We start from the raw sequence: 5,584 nt of genomic DNA, 5'->3' as shown, positions 1-5,584 counted from the left end.
CCTCTGAAATGTCGGTGAAATTTTACTGGACTATCTAAGGCCTTCTGTTTGTGACACTATTATTCTGCAACAGTTAGCCGTCATAACAGAGAACGACACTACCAACCGAGCTGTTGATCCTTGCTAAGCTCGCTACACTGGCCAAACTCGCGAGACCAAATTGAAGGTTGTGTAGGCAGGAGAAGTGTATGCATGCGACATCTGTTATTGAATGTGGAAGGTAGTGTTTTGCGTGCTGTCAATGTCTGTCGCTATAGTAGCCTCTTCAGGCTAAGGTCCGCGTATCGGATACGGCCAGTGACATTTAACCTCGGTTCAAGTTAATGCATGATAATTTGAGCATTATGGCCCTTGGAACGTAACTCTTCCTTGCGCAGGAACAGTTACATGTACCACCTACTGTAAATGTTAGTAACTTCACATTTCGCGCACAGATTGTACTTATGGGCTTAGTTTTATTATGCTGGCGATTATTGTTATCATCACCATCCTAAACATCTTACTCTTTAACTGAAAGTGAGCGTGTTCTCCTGGACGCAGTAAATACAATTTAATTAATACAATTATTTAGATGAGCTGCATGCTTTTTAATCTGTTAATATTTTGACAATCTGTTTCACCATGATAAATGTTAATCTCTAACTCTCCTGTCAGCCTCTCCCGCAGGGTTCCAAGTTATCCATCATCTGTCAGGTGAGATCTCCCAAGGGAAGAAAATCTGTACATAATGTGGCTTTTAGGGTTATGGCCCTGCACAATCTGGTAGATGGATACCAACATATCAAACATATCATACAGCCTCCATACTGAGGGGAGAAATGAGACAAGTCTGGAAGTGACAGATTATGTGGGAGAGTTGGAGAAAGAAAACATGTCACAGGGGGCAGGAGTGGTTAGTCAGAGCCAAGGCAATGGATGAGGAGGTGGGGTTTGGCAGGCCATTAGTAGGTTATGCCCTGAAAGGGAAGTAACTCCTAGACCTCAGTATGATTATTCATTATATTTCATCAAATATGATGGGAAATGCCATAAGGATCCCTTAGTTATAGCAAAGATGGTTCAGGTTAGATCTAATATGAGAAGCATGCCATATGGAATTAGATAGAAATATCTGTGATGCAGAGGGATAAAAGATATGAAGCCACATTGGTCTTTTTCAGCAAATATTAATGGGTTACAAATTTCATTCCATTTATTCACCTTCCATAAATCCTGTTGAGAGTACATTCTCATGTGGATGTGGAGATCGTCCTTGTTACAGTTGTCATCCAAGAGCATGCACATTTGTATAAAATACTGATAAACATATACAATATAATAAATAAGTTAATTTTAGTAGTAAAAGTAATGGCAAACCTTATACAATTTGTACAGTTTTATGCAAGTCTATTAATTAAAAAATTCAATACTTCAAAATAATGTCATTAATGAGTTTGTATAACATACATTAATTATGTAATAAATTGAAATTAAGACTAGTATACAGTAATACAAAAATTGTGTATATCTAAAATAAGCATCTAAAAACCAGAACACGGACTGACAATCTTGTCTTCTTTAATTGTAAAGCATGACAACTACTCGCACCTTAAAAAGATTTATAACCAAAATATTTAATCCATAACTAATTATTTGTACTCTCATAGATACAACCCTTAGGTTAACAGAAACAGTACATCCTGAGGAAAATTTAAATATGGGCATCATTTAGATTTGAAGAATGAGAAAGAAATATACCAGGTAAGCAAGATGTATTGTCATACTGTCATCTTCATATCTGTCTTCAGGCTAGAAGATAGGATGAAGACCGCAGGATGTTGGTAAAAATCTACTAGACTATATGAAGTCACATTACAGAAAACACCAATCTTCATAGTCACTTCTGTGAGAACCTCAAACTTCACAGTGATTTATCTGAAGACATTCTTTGCAAGTTGGAAATTATGTCATTTCTGTGTTTATATTCTTATGACTTCTAATTTNCGGTGCTGCAGCGGCCACTTCTTGTTTTTATCGCCGTTCATGTGTTGTTCAGTGTAGGCGCTCTCTGTGTGTGTGTCGCTGCTTATCTTTAATACGTGTATTAATACGTGTACGTATATTGTGTGAGTGTAACAGGATGCTGAAATATAATATTCTAATTTCTTATTTATACATCTAGTGCAGAAGTCAAACACTTCAGAGATTCAATTACCCAAGAATATAATTATGTACTTTTATGAGTTTAAAGACTCTGTGTAGGTTAGAGGCAAGCAGGCCATCAAATGTATGTGAATTGCTATTGTCAAGGATAAAGGTAAAAGGTAAAGTTGACCCTGTGCTTACCTAATTAAGCACTATGCCATGAAGGCTTATGGTGGAGCAGATGTATAAGTATACATTTTCTTGACCTCAGTGCTAGTTGCAGGCGAGTGGTCAGCTTCATGCCTCAGCTACTTTGCCCCTGATACCCTTTGGATAGGAGGCTGGGTGGGCCCCAGAGCAGGTCTGGATGATGTGGAGAAGAGAGAATTCTTGACCCTACTGAGACTCAAACTCCAACCCCTCAGTCGTTCAGTTCATAGCCCATTGCTATACCGACTATGCTATCCCGTCTCCTAATTATCAAGGATTCCTTAATGTTCAGCATGCTAATGAAAATTGTCTGCTGTAGGGTTAGCAGAAAGATAAGTATTTTTTTTTATTGTTATTTAAATATCAATCAGAATTATATTCTATAAGCTAGTGTCGTGACATTGGGCTATTGAGCCCGCCTATGGCAGGATGAGGGGCCTCCCAGCTAATAAGCCTCCATTATTCGCTTGATGTCAATTGCAAGACATCAATAAAAAAAAAAGCATGAAGTATAAAAGGAGCACTTAGAGATACTTGGTTGTCAGATTACATAAATCATCCTCGCTTTAGGATAACTAAGAAAAACACAACGGAAACTTAAGTCTGTTTCCATCCTTACGTGAGGAGAAACACCCATTCTACTGGATTGTTCACAAAAAAAGTAGTGATAGTGGTCCTCACTAGGTAACTGATGGTCCAAAACACACGTGGGACCAAACTAAATCCATGAAAATGAACCTCCTTCCAAACTCACGTGAAAGAAAGCACCCATTGTGTTGGGTTCTTAACAAAAGATCTAGTTTCAATCACTAGACAAACCTTGGTCTCAAACACAAACATTGTAAATACGAGAGACCAGGCTAAGTCCATGAGAACTAATAAGAAAAATATATATTACAAATTGTTCCAAACACATCCAAGCGTGGAACCAGGATAGATAGAGCCGTAGAAATTTATGTCACGTAACAGAACTAATAACCAGATCCATGACCCCACGGCATGGACTAGAAAGGAGAACTAGTAAAAAACTAATAGTGTCTAACTAGCGTCAACAATGGAGTAAATCACATCTATCTAATTTAGAACATAATAGAAATCAATAAAAACATATCACGTCATACAGATAAAGTCCGAAAACCCAGTATCTCTAAGTGTTATACGCCATCGTCAGAATCCCATGGTAAATAAAAAGAGCTCAATAATATTTGTACACAATCCATATAAGATAATTAGGCAGTAATACTATTCAATCTAACCCATATGTAATACATTGGACAGTGCAGGGAGAAACAGCAGTAAATATAAAAAGGAGAATGTACAAATGCGTTGAAATATATAAGTGTATTTATACACACTATTGTAGTGACCGAACATAAAGATAAGAAACCAGATATTCATTGCTTGACAACCTGTTCATCTGACGCTGATTCCAAAGCAAATAATATTTATACCTGAAGACATGAAACTGCAAAACGTAATCTGAAAATTAACTGACTTCACCAAAGCCATTTTAATAAGGTTGAAGGAATTTTTCCTTGTGTACATGCACTAACCATTGACCTAAAAAGTATAGTCTATAAAATATTAGCCCAGTGTGCTTGTGTGTATGGGAGTGCATTTCACAATCAAAAAGAGCGGTTGGAAGCCCGTGGTATATAATGTGACCAACAGGTGATGCTGGAATAAATTACATGCTCTCCCTCTCTATTTGATAATATTTTGAAGTTAATTGTCATAGTTTTCTTGTTTCCAAAATCTAGCCATCCTTAGCCCTAGTTTTAAATAATTTAGGGTATGTACACTGTTTGATTGAAAATCAGATGTTAGAACAAAATTAAATTGCATTGAGTGGCAAATTTCTATTTGCTACGTGGTTAGGCATTAGGCACTAGAATTGTATCTTTGATATTCAACGACGTGATGTGATTGGCTAGCAAATTTTCTCTCAAAAAGCGAAATGGAGGCTGTGGGGGACGTTTGAAGACGGTGCATATTTTAAAACTATAATACGTGAAATGTCTGTTTTTACTTTTGTGAGATTCTCGAAATGACAATTATTACCAGGAAATGCACATGAAAGATGGTAAGTAAGTGCTGTGACTTGAGTTTCATGTCAGGTATTCAATTATGCATTCTTAGTGTAAATTTGTACCCGTAAAATTATGAGAAGTAAATTGACCCGAATCGTTTCATGGCCAATTTTTGTATGGGGAGGGTGTCACAAATAGTGTACTTCTACTTTTCCACAATAGGTAGTATACAGGATGTAACTGAAAGGTGTGGACAAACTTTGGGCACAAGTTTTGCCTACGAAAACAAAAAAATATGTCCATATCAACATGTGTCCGGAAATATTTAATTTGTGAATATGTCCATATCAACATGTGTCCGCAAATATTTAATTTGTGAGTTATAGCTGAAAGAGTACATTAATTCATGATATCCATTGCACACAACTCATCATGGATCGTAGCATCTGTGCAAAGATGACAGAGTAGTTGCAGATAGTGTGACAGGCATCCACAGTGCAATGGTGAAATGCCTCTTTGCTGTCAACAGGAGTTGCATACATAATGGTTTTTAGGTGCCCCCACAAGTAAAAATCTAGAGGATTCAAATCTGGGGAGCGTGGAGGCCATGCAGTGGGTCCTCCTCTGCCTGGCCATTGGTCATGATAGGTATCATTGAGAATATCTTGCACAGCACAGCTAAAATATGCTGAAGCACCATCACGCATTTACCACATTCGTGCTCTGTCAGTGGTACATCTTCTAAAAGCTTTGGTAGATCATGTAAAGAGGAAGTCTTGTCTGCAGTTGCCTATAAGCTGATGTGGAAAAACATAGGACCTGGCAGAGAATTGCCAACAGTCACTGAAGACATTAATGCTGAACTGCTGCTTTTATTCTTTCAGCTATCACTCACAATTTAAATGTTTTTGGACACATATGGACATTTTTTCTTGTTTTGGCTTGTGGAACTTGTGCCCAAAGTTTGTCAGCATCTTTTGGTTACACCTTATATATCTCACTGTCTTATTTCACTCCTGATTTATCATTCATGAAATGTAATAATCAAGCCTGTTAATGTAATATGAAGTGAACAATTTATTAATCACTTCATGCGTAAAATAAAGAGTAAATTTTATCCCGATCTGTAATTTACATAAATATAAATTTTCGTATTAATGCCTGTCAAACACAGTTCACCAAGTGACTCACACATCATTGTATACCTACTTACTTACTCA

At 37.0% G+C, this 5,584-nt stretch overlaps 1 long non-coding RNA gene across 3 annotated transcripts in view; it reads left to right on the top strand.

Moving 5' to 3' along the window:
* Positions 1-299: 299 nt before the first annotated feature.
* The window catches only part of LOC111868957, a 14,383-nt gene continuing 9,098 nt past the window's right edge, over positions 300-5,584 (top strand). For 2 of the 3 annotated variants that reach the window (XR_004513501.1, XR_002843591.2), the window contains exon 1: positions 4,293-4,417. This is a non-coding gene — a long non-coding RNA (uncharacterized LOC111868957). Of the gene's footprint in view, positions 540-4,292; positions 4,418-5,584 lie in introns of those variants that run through there. The other variant, XR_004513502.1, reaches the window with a different exon arrangement.

The sequence above is a fragment of the Cryptotermes secundus genome, unplaced genomic scaffold, assembly GCF_002891405.2.
Source record: "Cryptotermes secundus unplaced genomic scaffold, Csec_1.0 scaffold1090, whole genome shotgun sequence".
NCBI classification, from domain to species: domain Eukaryota; kingdom Metazoa; phylum Arthropoda; class Insecta; order Blattodea; family Kalotermitidae; genus Cryptotermes; species Cryptotermes secundus.
Note: the sequence above shows the minus strand (reverse complement) of the source record. Positions and strands in the feature narration are given on the sequence as shown.